The 24045-nt window shown below is 42.9% G+C and overlaps 1 protein-coding gene across 2 annotated transcripts in view; it reads right to left on the reverse strand.

Moving 5' to 3' along the window:
• The window catches only part of DNAJA3 (DnaJ heat shock protein family (Hsp40) member A3), a 264697-nt gene that overhangs the window by 107833 nt on the left and 132819 nt on the right, over positions 1–24045 (reverse strand). The gene's annotated exons all lie outside the window — the stretch shown is intronic.

A 24045-nucleotide genomic window follows, 5' to 3' on the forward strand; every position in this document is an offset into this window, starting at 1 on the left:
AAGGGTAGACATGGACGTTCTGTCTCCTGAGGTGCGCCGCCACTGTCACCAGACATTTCGTGAACACACTGGGGGCTGTGGTCACCCCGAAAGGAAGGACCTTGAATTGGTAACGCCTGTTTTGGATGGTGAACCTGAGGTATTTCCTGTGGGAAGGGTGGAGTGGGATATGAAAGTAAGCATCCTTGAGATCTAAGGTTGCGAGGAAGTCTCCCTGGTTTAGCAATGGAAGAACCTGTTGCAGTGTTAGCATGTGGAAGTGTTCTGAGAGAATGAACTGGTTCAGGGGCCGTAGGTCCAGAATATGTCTGAGTGACCCTTCCTTCTTCGGGATTAAGAAGTACAGGGAATACACCCCTGTGCCTTCTTCTTCCACTGGCACGAGCTCTATTGCACCTTTTTGCAGCATCGCAAGAACCTCCTGCTGCAATAAGTTCAAATGCTCTTGTGACATAGGACGGTGTTTTGGGGGCATGTTGGGTGGAGTGGACGTCAGCTCTAAACAATAGCCGAACTGGATATGTTTCCTGACCCACCTGTCTGTGGTGATGGCATTCCAGACTGGCAGGAACTGCTGGAGCCTCCCCCCGACAGGTGTTGGATGGTCAGGGGGCAGTGACAGGGAGTCACTGTTTGTTGGTGGCAGAAGAACGGGAACTGTTGTTGCCTCTGCCTCTGCCCTTGGAGCTGTTTCCCCGGTATCCTCCTCTACTCTGCTTGGGGTACGAGGATTGCGCCCCACCTTTGTTGAACTGTGTCTGCTGTGACATCTGGCCTCTGGTAACACCTCGATTGCCTGAGCGACGAAAAGTGTTCCCTCGAAACTGCTGGGACTGGAGAGCCCCCATGTACTTGGCAGTCTCAGTATCTTTTTTAATCTTTTCCAGGGTGGTATCTACCTCTGAACCAAATAACCTGTCTGGGTTCACCGGCTGGTTGAGGATGGTAGTCTGTATCTCAGGCTTGAACCCGGATATTCGGAGCCAAGCCTGACGCCTCAACATCACGCTAGTGTTGATTGCCCTTGCTGCTGTGTCCGCAACGTCTAGTGCACACTTTATAGCAGCGTTGGAAATGAGCTTTCCCTCTTGGACAAGCATCTCAGCTCCCTCCTTAAACTAATCTGGTAGGTGTTGCAACAGGGTCTCTAGGGTGTCATAGTGTGCCCTGTCGTATCTGGCCAATAGTGCCTGCGTGTTTGAGATACGCCAGATGTTGGCCGCCTGAGCTGCTACTCTCTTCCCTGATGCCTCCAGCACCTTTGACTCTTTGTCCGGGGGAGGAGCTTCACCCGTGGTTTGCGAGTTCGCCCGTTTGCGGGCATTAGAGACCACCAAAGAGTCCAACGGCAACTGGCCCCTTATGTAGGTTGGATCGCCAGGCGCCGGTCTGTATTTCTTCTCAATTCGAGGGTTAACAACCCTTGACCTTGTGGGCTCCTTAAAAATGTCCGCAGCATGCCTAAGGACCCCTTTTAGCATTGGAAGAGTTTTTACAGTTTTTTCAGCAGTGGAGAAAGTGTCAAAAAGGAAGTCAGCTTCCACAGGGTCAGCATGCATATCAACATCATGGTTTTTAGCTGCCCTCTCAATCAAAGCATGAAATGCCGTAGAATCCTCAGTGGGAGATGTCTTGACGTTGAACACCTGAGGGTCAAGGGCTGCATGCTGATCCCCTTGATCACCTGCCTCAACCCACGAGTCCCGTTGTTCATCAGGCTCCGTGTTGGTAGGAAAATTGTACTCCTCATCTTGCTCATCCCCCTCCTCTCCTTCAGAATAAGTGGGTGAGGGTGTTGCACCTCGTAGAGTCTGTGGAACTATTGGCTCAACTAAGACAGGTGTGTCTTGTGCAGGCTTTTTGCGCTTTAGAGGAATCGTGAATGACTCCAAGGGCTTCGATGCCGTAATCTTCCTCTTGTAAAGCGTTAGCTTTCCGGTGTCGGCATCGATAAAATGCTCCGACTGCTCTGCTAAAGAGGGTGGTCGATGCTTCAAACCCCCAGCCGGGGGAGTCGTCTTCGACACCACAGAGTCTTTTGTCACCGACCGTGGAGCAAAGGCCTTCGGCGCCACCTTAGGCGGTAACGTGAAGAGGATCGGCGTCGAAGTCTGTGGCGTCGGGACAGCTTGCTTCGGTGCGGAAGGTGTCTTCGGTTCCGACGCAGAAGCCTTGTCCTTAAGTCGCTTGAGGGAGTCCGAGACCTGCTTCGTAAAGGAAGCGGATGGTTTCGTCGACCCGACCGATGGCCTCGGTCCGCCCCCAGGGGAAGACCCGAGCGTCGACGCCTTCTGTTTCTCTGATCGACGCGCAGGAGCATCCCTCACCGGTGCGCTACGATCTTTGACCACGGCCGCCGACGGCTTCGGATCGGCAGCCTTGACCTTTGGCGTCAGGATCCCAGACCTTGGCTCCGCGCCCTTGGTTGACTTAGCCTCGCCAGGCCTTTTGGCTTTCGGCTCGACGGCCTTGTCCGATGCGGTCTCGACAGCCTTCTTGGCTTTCGGGTCGACTACCTTGCTCGACATCGAGTCGACGGCCTTTCTTGAGCTTGGCTCCTTCACCACTTTTGGGGCCGTGGCTAACTCAACAGCTTTCTTCGGCTTGGAGGCCTCCGAAGACGACGGCGTCGATGGGGGAGCAGACGTCTTCGGTTTCGATGGCGTCTCGGCAATCTTTGTCTTCGTCGACACCGTTGGTTTCAGTTTCGGTTTCGATTTTGACAATGGGCTCCTTTGATGTTACTTAACATTATATTGGGTACTGAAGCAAAATTTCCCATCGGTTTCATCCCCGAATCCAGGGCAGAGCCAGCCCTATGCTCATTTTGGATCTGTTTAAGCTCCTATGGCAAAACCGCTAATGAGGATGTACCATGTGTTCTGATACATACTGCATTATATTTTGAAAACAACAAGGGAACCCAATTAAGCCGAAAGGGACCTTGGGGAGAATGCTATTCAAACAACAGTGGTCCCTTGAGGGGAAAATATACAGGGTGAATAAATATAGACTCAGTCGTGGCTATATTGTTAGGACTTGCCCAGCCGGGCAGAGGTCTAGTATTTACTTTGCAGTAGAATATAAGAAATGTTACACAACAATTCACAAAGTGGGGCACAAGCCTGCACCCTACTTAACACATGTGCAACAAACATTCAATAACAAAACTGGAACAAAAGGGCTTGTAGGCAAAAGCTTGAGGTTTGCAGTACCCATAATTACATAAGGTCAAGGTACAGCAGAACATAAACACCTTTACAGTAGTAGTAGTACACAAAGTTTTGAGCTTGTATAAGGTGTTATGAGGACTTCTCATAACACTTTGTGAATTGTTGTGTAACATTTCTTATACTCTACTGCAAAGTAAATACTGATATATACTGCGGCAAAGACTGTACCCCAACTGGTGCAGTCTTCCACTGGGGAAACAATTCCCATTGGTAGACATATGGTGAAAAGTCTGGGGTTTTCCTGAGGTCCCACATGGAGAAACAATGCTTCAAGCGGGCTTGTTTTTAGTGCAATCCAGAACGAAATTTATTCCTGCCTGAGGGGAATTTTACCCATGAATGCGTTGTTGGTTTGTGGACTAATGCCAGGTGTAGCCTGTTGTGGTTGTGCAGCTTAAGCAGCCCTTGCTGGATTTAGGTTTCATTGTTCGAACAACAAATTGTGTTAAACATCTATATGTTGTAACCAGATCTGTATATAGTGTGCGTAGCTCTGGAGCCGTTAGATTTTTTATATCTGGATAGGGTGTATAACTGGCAAAGACTGGCCATGCAGCTCCTTCATTGCTAAGGGGACCTATTCTAACATTGTGTGTATGTGGTAGGGAGCTTTCAAACCAATTTTGGTGTTCTGGTAAGTTAGTGGTATTTGTAGAGCTTCATAAGATGTGTAGTTGTTAGGAACTGCAGCTTCAGTGTATGTTTGAAACGGTCATGTTCATGCATCTGCTGCTGGGAATTTAACCCATGAATAGAATACCTCTGTCCTAAATGCTTCAGCAGCCTGAACTACGAAGGCTTACCTGGCTTTGAACATGGAAGTGATTGGTGCTTACCTGACAGCAAATGTTTACACACTGCATTATTGTATATTGCAAGTAAGCATGGGTGAAGCAGCTCTGAAAATGTATTGTACATTTTAGCTGTGATACCAGTGCTGCAGGGTGAGGTCGTTTAGCCAGCCATGGCATCAATCGATGCCATTATTTCCCAGGCTGGTATGGGGTCAAATAGAGATTGGGCAGTATTTGCAAGAATTTATGTCAATACATTGTGTGAAAGGTGCTCTTGAAATGTAGGGAGTGTTCCAAGAATGTGTAATTAATATAAGTATTATAAGTTAATATAAGTATTATAAGTTCCAGAACAGTAGTGAGTTCTAGGTGCCCTGGATGCCAAAAATACAAGCATACGTTACACAAGCAGTCGTCTTGGTCATAAATTGCATGCCGCTTACTACACTTGCGCATGTACAGGGACATGGTTTTGACATAGGAAAATGCAGGAAATTTAGTCAAGGAGCATTAGGACTCATGCCCAGGCTACAGAATATGTTACAACATCAATGCGTGATTTACTGACCTCAACCAGGAAGTCACCCTACCGACAAAGTGTCAAGGAGAATATTCCCGAGTACCAGGAGTATCCAAAGGCTTGCCTATCATGGTTTAAGTACATGAAGGTTTCTTTTGCGTGCTCAAGTCGGTCTGATTTTTACAGTTTCCCTTTTTTAATTAGCCCAAATTTTAGGCAACGTGTTAAAAAGCATACCTTGAGCACTGCATAAATACCCACTTAGATGTGTCCCAAAAAACGCAAAGTATAGTCAATTATGTTCTAGTAACAACCACCTCTGGCTTAGAGCCTTCCTTGGGATGGATGCATCCATGGATAGGTGCAATCTACAGTAAAACACATGGTGCTCCGTCTATGGCGGTAATATCTGATGTTCTGAAACAGATTCAAAACGAATACGGGTCAGAGCCTGCTCTAAATTTAGGTATGAAACTACTGAAAGATTTCAAACAGGTCTCAACAATAATATTAGCTAATATTAAAGGAGAAGCAGCATCAGTGGCGATCCGCAAAAGTTGAGGGAATTTGATGTAACAGAGCAACCACAAGAACTAGCCAGAATAATTGAGAAATCATATGAAGAATTAGGCAGAGACAGTTTGGGTGGGAAACCAGTGAAACCCCAACTGTCTGAAAGTCCTGAAAAGGTCTTTTCTAAAAACACTCCTACTCCTTCTAAAAAGAAGCGTTCTCATTCCAGAGGTAGGTCTCCTCAAAAGGAGCCCTTTGAAAGGAGGTACAACCTCAGGAATATGGATAATTTGAAAAAAACGGATAGATATCAAGATACTGATACACGTTTCTCTAGTACCTTTCAGACTTCGTCACAGAAATACAAAAGAAGAGGACGGTCAGAAAAGGAAGAACGCGTGAAGTCCAAAGACAATCAACACATTCAGAAGAACAAAAAACCTCAATTCACCAAAAAGAAGGTAGCGGGTCTAAAAATTATACATGCCGAGGATCTTGAGGACGCAACTCAAGAAGGGAGAATGGGCTCAGACAATGTTGGACAGCGCAGCAGAAGTAACAATAGCTCGCCAGAACCTGAAGGGTCTTATGGAGACAGTGGACTTGAATGAAGACATTCAAGTTGAAACTGCAAATACCAGGGTTAGCTCTCCACATAGGTTATATGAAATAACACTCCGGATGGAGGGAGACATTCCAAGAAAAGTGAAAGCACCCTTAAAGGTTATGATATACTTCTGGTTGAACAAGACTGGCCACCAGAATTTGTCAGGGAGTACCCACATGGCTAAGACCTCATTATGCCAGCCTTCTCTAACCATATTCCAATAAATTTAAAATAAATGGGGGTTGTCGATTCTTTTAAGTATTTAGGGATTATGTTTGATTCTAAAACAAAATGGCAAAAAATGATTACTAATAGAGGAACTCGGATGGAAAAAAATATTGGGGCTCTAACTAAGTTTATTAAAAAAAACTGGTTTAAACCCAGTAGATCTAATAAAAACAGTGTACTAAGCCAAGACTGTATCTACCGCTACCTATGGGGCAGCTGTCTGGGGCATGAAAGATTGTACAAAACTGCAGATTATCGAAGATAATTTCCTAAAAAGGGTCGTTTCGTTACCAGTCATGAGCCAACTACAAGTGTCACATGGAACTAGGTGCCTCTTATATAACTGATATAATTCCAAACAGGGAACATAGAGTAGCTTTGCTATACGAAGCACATTTGGGAGAGGGTTTGATACATCAAGGGATCTATACAACTATATTAACTGTAAAAGAGATGTACTGGTGGGCCAGGAATGAATGCTCACATTCAAATGTTTGTAATTAATTGTATAGACTGCAATAGAGATCGCAGCACAGAACGCCGCCAGATACCAGACTATAGCATAGCCAGCCCAATACAGAAACCATTGTTAGATAGCATTAGACTTTCTACACGCAGACGTCTCTGTGGACAAATGCGGTCCCACAAATATTAAGACAATGTTCTTTTGGATGTGGCCTCAGTCCTCGGCTGACGCTCGAACTGTTATAAAAGATTTGCGAGTCTTTATCGGCAAATACACAATTGGCACGCTAGATTCTGATCAGGGTCCTGCGTTTAGCTCTCGAGCGTACAAAGAGGCCATGGCCAGTTTGGGCGTTGCACTGCGGTACTCTAGTCCATTCCATTCTGAGGGAAATTCGGTTGTGGAGAGAAAAAAACGGTACCTAAAGCAATCTATAACAGCTAGGGTATTAGATTTGGGTGATGGGTGGGTCAAACATCAAATAAGTGTCCATCGTAGTCTTAACAACTGGCCAAGAAGTTCTTTTTGGGACAAGAATGTTGGTTCCGGCCCTTGATTATCACACATCAGTGGTGGAAACAAAGAAATTTGATATCAAAGATCGTTTGGCTGTTTTACGGGGCTTAAATGAACTAAGAACGAAACAAAGCAACGTGTTCCTGAAGCCAAACACCACTGTAGAAAAACCGACCGTTCCAGCAAGGCCTGTCTGGATCCAGAAGCTTGGTGATCTAGTCAGAGAAAAGATCGCGGACAAGAAGGAATTTGGGCCTTCTTACAGACAACCAGTACCTGTCCTAGCAATCCACGGATCAAGAACAGTTTTACTGCCACCCCTTGCTGGTAAAAAGGAGAACAGATTTGTGTCCATCGACCTGATCAAACCACACTATGTGGCCGATACTAAGCAGTAGGCCAAGTGGACTCCGCCAATGTAGCAGACACACTCCTAACTACAATTCAAGAGGTTCAAACGGAGAGACTCATCATCATTAAGGAATCTGCAGTGAGAAAAGAAGGGCTAAGCAACAAAGCTATGGAACTTGTACCTCTTGAAACCCAAATACCAGTTTGTCATTAAACACCTGTCTACAACGACGTCGCGCCTGTCTACAATGAAGTAACAAGTGATTAAGCCATTCCAGCGATTTCAACAAATTCGGATGCAATCCCAACTATTGACCGAACTGCCTCTGGCTATTTCATTAACTTTGATACATTTTCTGAGGATCCTAGGAAGCCTGAAACTACACCAGCAAAAAACTTGCAAAGAACAAGCAACTAACTTTTTTGATCACCTGGAAAAGACTTATCTGGTTTCACCATGGATTGAACTTTGGATTGTGTTGGGAATATTCTTTCTTCTACTTTGGTTAACTCTGGTAATAACTCTGGGTATGCTGATAAATGGAAGATATGTCAAAATGGACACAGCAAGTAAGAACGTCAACTTACTCCTCAAGCCACACAAATCATCCCATCGTGAACAAAGAGACTTGTCAACAGTAAACATCACAGCCGTTCCTATACCAGTAGGTATAGCTTGGGACAAAACAGAATATTACATTTGTTGCCCGTCGGAGCTGTTGAAGATTCCACACTTATTCAAGATCTCATTGAATGACTTTGTTTCATCAAGTACCTTCTCTGATGATAGGGACTTCGAGGCTGTTAATATGATGTCAGATTTAGAAATTTCTGCAGTATTTACAAATCATTAATATTTAGAAGGTTCTTCAGACTATAAACAAATGTTTTGTTATAACCATTATGGTCCTCACTTCTTGCACAAATCTGCAAGTCCTAGAAATGTGTTAATGTATAACCAATTGGAACATTGTCCTACGCCACCAAAGGGTAGCTCAAAAACATTTGCTATGAAATTTCCATACTATACAGGGTTCAATGTATCCAATCCAGAATCATTTTACTTTAAGAATGTAAACAAAACAAGACTGAAAAGTATGTTAAATACCAACCAGATTTATTCTGTAGCCTTTTAGGTCCAACTGTCTAGAGTAGGTTTCAACTTTTGGAAAGACAACATTGAGACAAAAACTGTCTGGGTACAAAAGACTAGCAGGTACAGGGGGTAGAAGCTATGTTTAGAGCCTGCATCAACCCTGAGCAAATTATGTTTTTGAATGACACTGTCCAACGGACGTTTTGCCTTGGGTTAGCCAAGATCAAAGACATGAACAACCGGTTCATACCTACACCTGAAAGTGATAAGACTTCAAAGGGGGAGGTCGATGTACATACTATTTTGCATCACAACAGAACAGATCCAGATTAGAATAAATGGTTCATCTGGCACACAGACACAAACAGCTGTCAAGATATATTCCTGAACAAAACACAAGGGTTTAAAATCAATAGGCCAAACCCAAGATATGTTCAAAGACAGCATACCGGAATAGTGACAACATACGGTGTAGGGAAACTCTGCCTTGATTGGCAACAGAAATCTACACTTAAGGATGTAAAGCAACACTTATCTTTACTTAAAGATGGCGCAGATCTTAGGGAATTCTTGCTAGGACCAAGAAAACAGCGTCAAAAACATTTCATATATGCCGGTATATATGCTGCATATAACGAAATATGGAAGATCATGCAAGTAGAGACTGCAGAAAGAATGTGAGAAATCGATCGTATCAATTTAAAGAAATCTCTCTCTGTGGTTGACAATCGTCTCTGTCGTCCAGGGTATATTCATTGGACAGCATAGTGTCTTCTGCCATAGACATCATGGAACAAGACTAGGTCATGTTGCAACATGGTCAGTCTCAGCTACTTTCTATCATGCTATTAGGCTGGACGTTGCAAACCCTTCGCTCAGGCTATTTGCCTTGGCGTTTAATCAATACTACGTCACTGTTTTCATAATTCAATCTCACTGATAAACAGATCAAACTGGCACAGAGGTGAGCAGACTATACGGTGCTGAGCATTGAAAAACTGGAAAGATTGCCATTTACGGTAGCAGAAAAACCAGCTACTGAATGGATTATACATGGAACAATCACTCTGCCTTATACAATTTTTCATTTTCAGTATTGCCTAAAACACATACCAGCAGGCACATATGAAAGGTTGGGTAAAGAAAACATCAAGACATCCTGGGATTTACCATACACACAGAGATGTTGGAGTGGGGGACGTGAAGTGTTTCTTAGCGGTTCAAACTGTGAAAATGCACTGAGCGGTTCTCTCTCTCAGGGTATCAACTTACTGCCTGCGATGGTTCCTCTAATAACTTATCCTGCCACCTGCAAGGTTCACCGGCTGCAGTGATTGATCCTATTTTTGGACAACTTTCAAATGGGAGTTACCTCATGTTGAACGATCACAGCTGCTGTGGCATGTTGCCAAGGATACCATATCTAGTAACTGTCATCCAGGGTCACTTGCTGTATGCAAGTATGGTTTCCAAAAACCAAGACAGCCAGAGAGTCTTCTTTATGGCCTTCACTGAACATCTCTTCTATACGAATTGATACTCTAAGCAGGATGAAAGCCATTGTTTTAAAAAAAAACGGTGCCACTGACCTCGGCCAAAGAGACCTATGACCTACAAATTGGAAGGACTTCTGCCAAGATACATGCCCTTTTGAATACAAACTGCCCTATACATTTCTCAGAAATGTTAAGTTGTATCTTGAACATGTCTGATACGAGTGGTATTGTAAATGTATTTAATACTGTATTTTCCGGACTGTTAGCAGCTTTTCAAGCAGTCCTAGGAATCCTTCCAAACTTCGTGCATTCTGTGTTTGGTGGACTGGCCATCCTTTTGGGACTCAGTGCAGGGATATTATTTTTGCTTCTACTGCTACGATATGGCAAGCCAATTCACCAGTGACACCCAGTTCTCCATGGTGACATCTCTACTGGCGATGAAGTGTCGGGAGCGCATCATCCAAATTTTGGGATTACCTCGTCTACGAGAATTAAATACCACATGGTTTCTGTCATTCAGACCAATTTGGCAAGATTGCATCTTACCTGTTCTACTCTGCCTGCTATGTGGAGAAGAATGCGTGCTAGACACCTGTCTGACACTCCCATCAGTCATGCCAATGGATGTTGATACTTTGCTGGACCGGGTAACGGCCCATGCTCTGCGTTGTCCCCAGCGGCTACCAATTCTGATGACGGAATTCATTGAGATCTCACCGACGCAAAATGCTGATGCTGAGGTACGAGCGGAAACAACAGGCGTGCAGGTACCATCTAATACGAACATTGCTGATGGAACCAATGCTGAAGGCGATGCTTCACATCTATGTACGGTTAATCTTCTAATCGAGGTAATCCAACTTTCACCTACAATGGTAGACTACTTTTTGTCTACAGACAGACGATTTCATGTTTTCTCCAAGCCCTAACACCGACTTTTGAATTTGGCACAGTGTTCTGAGAGACCTTCATTTTTCAAAAACAAGGTACTAACTTTGGAACTTTTTCCTATGATTAATGTTTTTTCTCCAAATTTGTATTTTTCATTTTTTGGCACAAGTAATATGCTTATAGTAGAACTATTCATAGAGAACAAGAATTCTTTGAATACTTCCAGAGACATTATATGACACAGTTTTATGTAATCGGACATGAAATGGTTTCTGCCCTTTTTTTCTTCTGTATTAACGAGCCATTTCATAAATGTATATTTTCATGATTCATTCAGTTAGCATTTAAAAATGTCAACATGTGCTTAGAATGAATACTTGCTTTAATGTGGACAGCACCAATGCAATTTTATGCTTACAACTAGTTCTGATACATTATTTACAATGTGTTTGAAAGATGCTTTTATCACTTCATGTGTAGATATAATTTAGATATGTTTAAGATGTTTAGAATTTAGTAATGTCGTACATACGAAAGGGGAGTGGGTGTTGTGTATCGATTTAGATTCCGTATGCATTTCCAGATTCATGTCCTTTTATATGTACAATTCACATTGCCCTTATATAGGCATAGAAATCCAGTCCTTGTTTAGGCATAGTCCATGCTACCCAAATACAGGCTTGGCTACTTCCATTCGTTCATCTACGTCACAACGAGTTCTTGGAAAACCAGACTCTTAAGCCGTTAGGGACTTCGCCTTGCTTGGATATTGATTTCTCCAAGAACTCATTTATTGTGCATGAACAGCGATTCCTTAGGGGTTCATTCATGACGTTCATATGCCTGACTTTTAGGTCAATAACGGCATTCCTAAATACCTTCAAGGTATTAATATACCTTCACTTGCTATGGCAAAGCACGGTGTGGCTGGTGCAGTTCGACTACCTATGTGCACGACGCAGCTTGGCACAGCAAGTACCGAAGGAAGCCAACTCTCAAGCTGACGCACTGACTAGACGCTGTCATCCTCCTGCCGAGAATCCAGCTCCAGTGTTTCTGACTCCCCTTGCAGGGTGTTGGGAAATCGAGTCCCGGGAAAGAGATACCAACCTCTCTCATTCTAAGGTATGGACCTGCTTAGAACCTAGAGAAACCTTTGGCAATTCTTGGCAAAACTAAACCTATTCTGAAACAGCACCTACTTCTTCCCTCGTACTAGACCTAGGTTAGGTACACTGGGGTAGGCGTATTTTAGAAGCACCAGTTGAGTATTTTATCCTGTGTTATTTATGTATGTATTTTTATATATGTCATACCAACAGACCATGCTATTACAGTATTATTTTATATTACTGTTTACACTGTACGCATTATACTTTGCACTTTGTCTAACAATTGTAGCAGTTCATATCTCTTGCATGAAAAATAAGACTGTTCAATAAACCCCTTTTTTTTTTAAATGTCCGTCTCTCTATTTCTATGCAACTCTGTAGAAACGAAGCATGCACGATTGACTGAGTGAAATTATTATCTATTGTTTCCACGACTCTGAAGATATTGTTCCGATTCTAGGGGAAACAAAGTTGTCATGTTTATGCGGTTGTCAGAGACTAATCCCTTCTTGTTTATTCGAGAACGTTTCTAGTGACCTCTGAGTTAGCTGGCACACACACAATTAAGTTTAATATATTCGATAGAGACATACCGACCTCAATCCTATGCTAAATCTAAAGTGTATGTTATTCCAATGCGCAGTGCCTATTAGGGATATATGAACTACACTACAGTACACATTGAGACATTTCTCAATTTGCAGGGAAGTTTCAGTTCATGGCGCATATAATGCATCTGCGGAAAATCGTCATGCAATTCGAAAGGTTCTCCAGCTGCTGTGATCTGTCCCGCATTCAGATTACTCTTTAATGGGAGTTACTTGATGCTGAATGATCAAGGCTGCTGTGGGATGAGACTGGGAATTGCCTACAGGGCTGGACTGGCTTTGGCGGGCGTCAAGCATTTGTCCAGGAGGCTGGAGGGTGGGGGGGCGTAGGCGATTTTGGAGCGATGGGGGCCGGTTTTGGAGCAATGCTCTAGTATCGGCCCCCAGTAACAAAAGCAGCAGTGCTAGAGGCCAGTTTTGTTAGGGAGCCGGTCTGACAAAATTGCCAGGGCTGCTTTGAGTTCCCAGTCCGGCCCTGATTGATCTGGTAACGGTCTCTGCGGTTCTGACCTTTTGTACACAAGTACTGTTTACATCTGCCCACACAGTTAGGGGTGCGATGCTTTAACCTTTTATAAAGCTTAGAAACGTGTGCTTTAATGCTTTAAGAAGACTGAAAGTTCCAGGAGGATGTGGCTTAACATCTGCAAGGGAGAATTTTGATCTTCAAGTTGAAAAGGTACTCTTTTGAGATACAGTCATTACTACACACTGATTCCCCACACCATTTTGGGGAGCTTGTGCACTGCATTTCTAACATGTCTAGTATTGCGGGGGTAACGCACTTTAAGACAATTGGCTCCGGGTTGGTTAGAACCTTCCAGACGGTCTTCAGAGTTATTCCATCATTCATACTCTATGCTTGGAAGCATGTTTGGAGGCTTACCGCTTGTCCCGTTCCTAGTTGTTGGAACTGTGCTTTTATTTTTTCTGCAATGGATGTCCCATCACAAAGCCAAATAGGGATAGCACTACCACCTGTGTCGTGAATGCATGATACAATGTTTTGGCACCACCTTACTTCAGGAACTTAATGGCGACTGGTTCTTGTCCTTTCGGGATGCCTACAATGCGTGCAGCCTGTTTTGCACTGTCTGCTGTACACTTTTCAGTGAGCCCTGGGCATTTGCTTGGGAATGCAACTGGTTCCATCTCTGGACAGTAACCTGCAGGTGGGTCTACCGACAGCACACTTTTACTATTGTCCTTTGCGCTTGCCATTGCTCTTGCCATTGCTCCTAAATGTATACTATGAGCCTTCCTGGGATGCTTCAGCTCCTGGTGATCTAGATCCTGGCTCATCTTCTGTGGAATCAGCACCTGCTGTTCCTCCATGGGCGGATACTGAGGGCGATGGACAGAAACATGTTTGTTCTATGGACTTGATGCACTGGGTGCATCAAGTCTGTGGTAGTGTGCAGTTGCTGGGCACAATAATGTTTTGTCTACTCCTCGGAACACAAACAATCTGGCTGTTTCAAGTTGTGGGAACCTTTTAATTAGGACATGTTTGTACTGTAACAACTTGTTTATACAAATTGCTCGCGTTTTAAATTTGCTTTTATATATTATTTTTAACAAAATGTGGCTTTCTGAATACTTTTACCTTCAGATTAGAATAGTGCCTTTTTATACTTTTAGGGTTTTATGCTTTTATTTATATAGTTAGCATTGTTTTTAGATAGCTTTTTTAGTATCCTCATGTCCAAGGAGTGGTTGTCATGTGGTTACATTAGGCCCAGATGGAAATGCAATTGTACATGCTCATGTTCTTAAGTTGCCTTCTCTCCCTAAACATGATGATATTTGACACACATTCTTGCGTGTACATACGGGATAATATTCTTCTAATTCAGCTTTACTTACATTGTCACTTCGTACGCACACTATCAAGCACCTTGAACATTCTGTACAAGAGCTAAGTTAATCGCACAAAATGTTATTGTTGTTTTGGCCACTCAGCAACAGAGCTATCACATTGGAATAAGCAATAGTGGCCTGACTGGGGCTATGGCATGGTAAGAAAAAGGATGTCATTATATATACACAACATGAGCCCTTTGTTTAGACAGTGGAGCATTTCGCTGACACCAAGAGGTCACCCACAAGCTGGAATTCCAGCAAAGTTGATTCCTGTTTTCCTCATGTAAGTGATGCTGCCCAGCTCTCTACCAATTCGAGCTTTCTCTTATTCATGGGGCATGTCCAACAGATTAGCCCAGTCCATTCAATGTTAATGTTATCCACAAAAACCAAAACAAAATAGCAATAATTCGAAATTATGGGGCAGTTTTAATTCATTGCATTCATGGCTATCTCAATATAAAAGCGTTTATAGTTGCGTCAACGCTTTATTTTGTCCTGGATGGTGTTACACATTTTTTAGTGCAATACAAGTTTGTAAGCAATGTCTCCATTTAATATAAACTGTGTTTAGATCTCATAATACACACCAGGACATTGAGTAATTGTATATTGTACAAACTCATTGCTTGTATATATAAAATTATAAATATTATTCTATGCTCCTTTTCATTCTTTTCTATTAAGCACTCTACATTTCAATCTTTTTGCACATTTCTCTTTGGGCAACTATAAACGCTTTTATATTGAGATAGCCATGAATGCAATGAATTAAAATTGCCCCATAATTTCGAATTATTGCTGTTGCTGTTTTGTTTTGGTTTTTGTGGATAACATTAACATTGAATGGACTGGGCTAATCTGTTGGACATGCCCCATGAATAAGAAAAAGCTTGAATAATTACTGGATTCATTCGGTTCTAGTAAAAATAATAGTTTGAGACCATTGTTTTTGAATAATATTCATCACCCAGGTCTTCTGACTTTTTGGGTTACCCCATTCTTTTGATGGTCAGCTCTCTACCAAGACAGGCAGCCTGACACTTACTCACAGATAATGGGAAGTTAGATCACCCTCCAGGGATTTGGCAGATTCACTCACCTTAGACATGATAGGTTAGGATGCGCTAGATACAAGTACAATATATTACAGTACTTGCATGCAAGCATATATTTTCTGTAATCAGCAAAATGGTTGAACTGTAACTTTTCACCATTCTAGTAATGCTAATTACATTATTCTGTTTCCATGTATCGATTACAACAGCGCAAGTATTTTACTCAAGAATCACAAGGCTTCAATAAATATTGAAACGCTTTACTGTGTATTTCTTGTGCATCTCTTTGGGTATGCGTAAGTAACTAAACAAAAGGGTTCTAGATCTGTTACCACACGTTCCTTGGGGAGTCGGGGTGTCCTACCCTGAGGTTGCACATCCATGTCTTACCTTGTAAGATTACGGGTCGAGATGCTGCAATGTGAGAAAGTAGGATTTCGGCCAACATATCTGGATGGAGAGCATGGAATCAGCATAGCATAGTTCGGATGGTCATGTTGTCCAACAAGCGCACAGTTTTACATGGGAAAGTATAAGCTGTAAGACATCAGACAGAGCTGTCCCCTTTCACAACTTGTATTAGCACTTGAAACCCTTGCCTATCTCATGAAAGAAAAGTTTGTCAATAAACGAACCTTTCATTTACATTCAGTAAGTAGCACTCTCTGTGCAGAGGTTTTGAAGCCGGAGGCTAACTAGAAACCTATCATGGACAAGATTTTTTACATATGGTTAATTTTCAGGACTCACCATCAACTAATCAAAGTTGGAAATGTGTTCTTCAACTTATATACCACATGAAACAGGAATAAATGTGGTTCAAGGACACAAATAGGCATGTGACTAGTATCATTGAATTGGATACCAGGTTTCGCATCAACTATGGAACTGCCAGAATGCAAAGCAAACCCTTGGTATTAAGTGAGATGCCTAATCAAGAGGTGATATTGTACAAATGTTTATACTATTTTTCCAAACACGCAAATATTTCAGACAAACAAACATTCTCAATTAGGGACTCTCATGTTACAACTGGTCGAGAGTAAGCAACCACTAGTTAAATAAAAAGCTTTTGTTTTACCATAAGACAGAAGGATACTTTAAGTTCTGCATTTTAAGAAAACCTTTAGGGTCTAGGCACAAATGGCATAGAACATCCTCACCTATGTACAGAATGTACCCAGACTCTGTCAGTGTCATTAGAATCAAGCATTAGGGACTGCAATACAATTTACAAATCAGATTTAAATGTAAGGAGCATGAGAGACTAGTTCTAATATCCGATTACCGGCTAGGCCCGACAGATTGGACTAGTGAAGCAAATTGGGAATGATCGATACCAAGATTGAGGATACATTGCACTTTATATTATTGTGATGACTAAAGACAAGGGCATAATGCACTTTATATTGTTGGAGCAACCATGATCGACGATACAATGCACTTTATACTCTTATGGTGATAGCTTTTATTTTTACCTTTAGATTTTATGGATCATTTTTAATGTTGCCGCATGTGGCATTTTTATGTTAAGCACATATATTTTTTATCACATATATACGTACTTTATATGCTCTGGAAACATTGCGAAACAAAGACAGGTGATGACTAGGTAAGGTGTCTCTATTCAACAGTCAGGGTCTGTCACATTTGAGAAGTATTTTCATTAAACCATGTCAAAATCGATCCATAGAGTTTTGTCAATGTCTTAAAACAAAATATGTATATAACAACTGAAACAGTCAACAATGTTTTGATTAACGACTGCCTGAAGTATACATGCCAACATTTTGGAATGGAAGTCAGATTTTGAGGCTGGGGCAATTTTAGGTTGGAGACACTTAAATAAAGATAGTTTTGGCGTAAAACAATCAGGAATCTCCTGCCTGGATCGGGTCTGATGGTATGTATGCTTAAAAAATTCTGGGTATATTCCCAAACCAATCGAAAAATTCTGACCCCTCGATATACTAATCATTTCCGGAAGAAAAGGAAGTCTCTCTTTAAGCACAATGAGAAATGATAATGGCGTTACTAACATATAACACACACAAGACGGTTAAAGCAACTGCCATGAATTATACACACACTTTACAATTTAAATGTGTTCATCAATATTATTACAAATTTTTAGATTAGCTTTATCCCCACTAGTCAGGCTGCTTTGCAGAAAAAAAATTATATACTTAACTTTGCCTTATCCCTGTGTCCAGGTACATTTGGATGGGATTTTCATAACATTTGGAAAAATAGCATCTTTAACACTAACTCCTGGCCCAAATGTTATATTAATAGAGTTTATGAAAGAATCACTTGAAAATCCAGGTAACCAAGAGGCCTATTCACAAACTCCATTTTGTTGTAAGTTTAGTAGTATTAAAATAGTTCTACAAAATGGTTGGGAAGAGGGGTTCCTTGGGTACCACCACGGGTCCAAATCGGACGCCTCCAGGTGAAGGGGTGGCCGCAACAGGCACTCAAAAGACAGATTCGGACAGCCTTTTCGTGTCAGACAGACCGAATCAGAACGGCTGTCTGAATTGGTCATCATAACCGCTCATTCGGAAACAGTGTCCATAGAGCTGTACAAATTGGATACAAAAGACTCGGGCTGTCTAAAAGCCTTTCGGAAACGATTCGGACTGCCTGGACGGTTTCTGTTTATCGTAATCGGTCGTTGAGAATTGTGTATGATTCATTCGATTCATGTGTACTACCATCCTCCAGGACAAAACATAACTTTCACAGAACAACTTATGGAAATCATCACGGCAAACTCGTCCCCTCTCGAATGACATATTCCTTGGTGATTTCAATCTTCACTGGGAGAACGCACTGGACAAGCAGGTCAACACCCTTAAAATCTTCCTTGCTGGCCACTCCCTGATTCAAGCTGCCTCTGAGCCCACTCACTCAAAAGATGCCACGCTAGACTGGCTCATTTCTAAACTAAATACTATTGAATCGATCTCGATTACCCCTTGTGACTGGTCAGACCATCACATTATCACCTTCCAAATCCCTTCCTGCAACAAGAAAATCCTCCCACAACAAATTAAACCTAAACAATGGATAAGAGACACAAAGAACATCAACTGGAACAAGCTTGCTTACCAATGTGAGAAGGCTCTTATCCCCCCTGACATAGAAAGACGTCACTGCCCTCACGGATTACTATAACTCCACGATGACTAAAATATTCGACCAAGCCGCACCGCCAACACTTAAAAGAATTCCCGACAAGGATAAAAACCCATGGTTCAGTGAAGCCCTGAATGAGGAGAGACGCAAACTCAGATCAACTGAACGGAGATGGAGGCAAAATCCCTCCCCCCCGAGCTGAAACTCCGAAAAGCAAGGACATCATACAATAAAAGTATTCTAAAATAAAAAAAGACTTCTTCAAATCAGAACTAGAGAATGCTAAAAATAGACCCAAAAAAAACTCTTCGAAATTCTGAATCAACAATCGAACAAATTACAAATTGGCCAAATCTTCACTCCTTATACCAACCTCACAGCTAAGTAGTGACTCATTTTCCACATTCTTCACAGCAAAAACAAATTCCCTCCAACTTGAACTCAATATGGCGGCAAGCAACGTAGACACTCCAAAGATCAGTCAAACCACTAACCTGGTACTACTTAAGCGATCTCTACCCAAAATTAACTCGCACTGGTCCAACTTCGAATGTTATGATATCAATGATATCACCAAAATTCTAACAACCACTAAACTCAACAACCACTTTAATAACCCAGCCCCAGCAAAGTGCCTACCCCACATCTATCATATCATATCCCCTCTCTGGACCAAGATCATTAATGCCTCACTATCACAAGGTCACATGCCGGACTGCCTAAAATCTGGTCAAGTTGCGCCTATCCTAAAAAAAACGACAGCTAGCTCTGACCCCAACAATTTCCGACCAATAACGAACATTCCCATGCTAGCAAAGGTCTTGGAAAAATGTGTTCAGCAACAACTGAATTTACACATCACAAACTACAATTTATTGAACATCCACCAATCGGGCTTTAGACCTGGTCATAGCACTGAAACCGCAATCCTACACATAGAAGACACTCTATTAGCCCTTGACCGCAATGAAACATGCTTGCTAGTGTTGCTCGACCTCTCATCAGCCTTTGATACGGCCAACCAAGACAAACTTCTAAGAAAACTAGGACGACAGGATGGGCTTCTCTGGCACAGTCCTTCAATGGTTCAAATCCTTTCTGGAAAATAGAACAAAATCGCTCATGACCGACAAGATCCTTTCTCTTTCTTCACCTAACCTACTAGGAGTACCACAAGGCTCTACCTTGTCACCCACACTATTTAACTTATATGTCGAACCACTCACTGATCTTCTACAGCAGGCGAGCATCTCCTACCACATGTACGCGGACGACACCCGACTTTACATTAAAATCACCTCCCTTGAAGAGATAAACTTAATGAATCTAGCTCTAAAAAAAAAAAAACATACAGTGGCTAACGTCCAACTTCCTCAAGCTAAACTCACAAAAAACTGAATTTCTTTTAATCTCAAACCCCAATAACTCTCAAGAAATAAAGGAATGGACCAAAATGATCACTGCTCTGAATTGCACGCTAACGTTGGTAGACTCCACAATATCTCTTGGAATCACTCTTGATAAGAACCTTAACATGCAAGCGCACATTAACTTGCTGGCTAAAAATGCCCGCTTTCATCTCAACTATCTGAGAAAAATTGAGCCATTTATTGAGATCCCTGACCTCAAATCTGCAGTTCAGGCCTTAGTCATTTCAAGGCTGGTGTACGGGTGTTCCACCATTTCAGGGCTTCCCAAAATCTCTACCGCACCCCTAAAAGCCTGTCTCAACGCCACAGCAAGACTCATTAAAGGATCAAGGAAATTTGACCACATACCGCCACACCTGAAGGCACTCAACTGGCTACCCTATGAAGCTCGTATTCACTTAAAGATGCTACTCAATTGAGGGTTTTAGGGAGTACTCACAGGGGACAATGGAATGAGAGTTTAGTGAGGGACACAAAAGAATAAGCCAATTACCATTCACCAACAGCACTTCTACAGTTGCTACAGCCAAACACTGACAAAATAGTAGCAAATGATTCCAGCTCAGAGCTTGATTAAGTTCAGCACCATACATGGCCAACCACTTGTACTGCAACACCCTCCCATAGAAAATAATGGAGGTAGGCCCTTAAAGTAAAACCCATAGGAAATAGAGTCAAATACAATTAAATTACTTAAACTCGTTACTAATATAAATAAGGCAAATGCTACCCTGTAAGCATCTGTGTGTGGCATGTAGTGCTGTAGATTCACACACTGTGCATACTCTTGCCATCTAGTGTTGGGCTTGGATGGGTGAAAGTTGTTTTTCTTCGAGGGATAGTGAATCCACCTATCCCTGGTAATACACAATAATAGGGAGTATGTAGATGGAGCACAGAGATCTAGAAAAGATGACCATGCCAAAGGAACATGAAAGAAGAAAAGGTCTGCAACATCGAAAGGCTTCAGAGGGGAGGGTGGGCACATGGAAATCTATAGCACTATATGCCAAGAACAGATGCTTCCAGGGTAAGTAACATTTTCAGTTTGTGGGATGTGTAGCTGTAGATGCACATGCTGTGCTGAGACTGAAAAGGAGTAGTTTCTGTCCTGTAACTCCAGTTCTGTAGTAGGGGTATCTCGGTTATAGTCATAATCTAGTGAATAGTCCCGCCCATGTGCGTGGACCCCGGAGCAATAAAAAATAATCTCTTACGGTGTCGAAAAATGCAGAACTGCACAGACACTTAAAAGAGAATTAAAGACAGATAATGCAGCCTATATCCACAGGCTACACTGTTCAGTACTTCAACTAGAAATTCCACCAAAAAAATCCACAAACAGCAACGCCTGTCCAGATTTCCCTTGCTTTAACAGCAAAAACCCTCTGGAATGATAGAGAGGAAGACATGGACAGACAAGCCCCATAGGCTGCCATTATGTGGCTCAAAACAGGATACTGTGCCTTTAAGAGAACTTTCCAGAACTTCACAGTATCCCAGAATGCACTGCAGGTCCCTTTTACTTTCAGCTCTTTTTGAAGGCGTAACACGCCAGACCTGTAGCATTCCGTACATGAATATCTTTCTCCACCAGGGAGGAGGGCGGGCGCTTATGACTATAACAGAGATACCCCTACTACAGAATTGGAGTTACAGGACAGAAACTACTCCTTCTGTAGTAGGGGATCTCTGTGTATAGTCATAATCAAGTGAATAGAATGGCAAGCCCATCCCCACAACAAAGCAGCGGTGGAGAAAAGAGAAATAACACCACTACTGTGCGAACAGATTTCGCAGCGAAGCCTGCCCAACCTGAGCGTCTGCCCTGGCATCAGTGTCCAGGCAGTAATGCTTAGCAAAGGTATGGACCGACTTCCAAGTGGCCGCCTTGCAGATTTCTGCAATAGGAACATTATGGAACAAAGCAGTCGTGGCAGCTTTGCCCCTGGTGGAATGAGCCTTAGGTTTACCCCCTAAGGTCTTACCAGCTTTTTGGTAACAACTGTATACAGGACACAATCCACCTAGAAATGGACTGTTTAGAGGTAGCAAGACCTGTCCTGACTGATCCATAATTGATAAACAATTGGTCTGACCTACGAATATCCTTGGTTTTATCAAGATAAAATTTCAACACCCTCCTGACATCCAGGGAATGCAGGGACCTTTCCGCTGGAGAGGAAGGATTCTGAAAAAACGTAGGTAAAGTTATGGTCTGGTTAACATGAAAATCAGAAATAACCTTAGGAAGAAATTTAGGGTGAGTATGCATTACAACCGTAGCAGCATGAAATACAGTATAAGGTTCTTGGCAACACAACGCCTGAATTTCACTCACCCTGCGGGCCGATGTAATGGCCACGAGGAACGCCGCCTTCCAGGACAGGTGCTGCAACGAAGCCTTATGAATAGGTTCAAACGGCTCCTTCATCAATCTGGACAGCACCACATTCAATTCCCATGAAGGCGAAGGAAGCCGGACAGGAGGGAACACAAGCCTTCCAAAAAATCCTTGATCACAGGTATCTGAAAGAAGGAAGTCTGTGAAGGGCATTTCCTGTAGGCAGTCAATGCAGCCGGATGAACCTTAATGGAATGGACATTAAGGCCAGACTGCGCCAGATGAAGAAGGTCTGGAAGGATGACATTCTCCTTACATGTCGTCGGGTCATAGTTCTTGGACTTGCACGAGATGCAGAACCTCTTCCACTTGTAAGCATAAGAAGTCCTAGTGGAAGGTCGCTTAGGCTCCTTCAGTATGTCCATGCAATCCTCTGGGAGATTAAAATGGCCATATTGCACTATCTCAGGAGCCAATGCCGCCAAACTCGAAGACGAGAGGTTGGGGTGCAACATCTGCCCCCGAACTTCGTGAGAAGGTCCGGCCGGCACGGCAGCTTCATGTGAGGAAGGAGAGACCGGTGAAGCAGGTCCGTGAACCACCACTGTCTGGCCCATTCCGGGGCAATCAGTATCATCCGCGCCCTGGACTGGGACAGCTTGATGAGAACCGTCGGAATCAGGGGAATGGGTGGAAAAGCGTACATAAAGCTGTTCGACCAGTTGATCCATAACGCATTCCCCAGCGTCCCCCGGCTGGTAGTACCTGGAGGCGATATGAATGTTAGCAGCCCTACATGCCAAGAACAGATGCATACTGCTAAGTAGCATATTCAGTTCGAGGCATGTGGGCTGCTAAATTAATATCTATTGCATAGAATACATAGCAGTCCCTCCATTAACGGCGGCCGCCCGTGCCAGCTGCAGAAGTCTGAAAAAGAGTTTTGAGAACAGCCTGTCCTACAGCTGCCTGCTGCTTGGAATGCACATCTACACAGTAATGTTTGGTAAACGTGTGTGGTGTAGACCATGTGGCTGCTCTGCAAATATCCTCCAAAGGAATGTTCCCCAGGAAAGCCATGGAGGCACCTAACTTGCGTGTGGAGTGTGCCCTGGGGGGGACCGTTAAAGTGCGTTTAGCTTTCTGATAGCAAATCTGAATACTTTTAACGATCCACCTGGCAATTCCTGCTTTGGAAATTGGGTTGCCTTTGTGTTGTGCTGAGAAGGCACAAAAAGTTGCTGTGTCTTTCTAAAGTGTTGTGTTCTGTCAATGTAGTACATTAACGCCCTTTTGACGTCTAGCGTATGGAGCATTCTTTCTGCCACCGTTTCCGGGTTTGGAAAGAATGCGGGCAGTTCAATTGTTTGATTGACATGAAACTGTGACACCACCTTTGGAAGGAACTTTGGGTTAGTGCGGAGCACTACCCGGTTTGAGTGAACTTGGATAAATGGCTCTTGGATTGTGAGCGCCTGTAGCTCACTAACACGTCTGAGAGATGTAATGGCAATGAGAAAAGCCATTTTCCATGTTAAGAACTGAATCTCACATGAATGTAGAGGCTCAAAAGGTGGACCAATCAGTCTAGTGAGGACCACATTGAGGTTCCACACAGGAGCTGGTGGGGTTCTGGGAGGCATGACCCGTTTCAGTCCTTCTAGGAAGGCTTTAATGGCAGGCACCCTGAAAACAGAGAGATGCTGCCTGTTTTGGAGATAAGCCGCTATGGCGGATAAGTGTATCCGAATGGAAGCGTACGCTAGATTGAATTT

The sequence above is a fragment of the Lissotriton helveticus genome, chromosome 10 (assembly GCF_964261635.1).
Source record: "Lissotriton helveticus chromosome 10, aLisHel1.1, whole genome shotgun sequence".
NCBI classification, from domain to species: domain Eukaryota; kingdom Metazoa; phylum Chordata; class Amphibia; order Caudata; family Salamandridae; genus Lissotriton; species Lissotriton helveticus.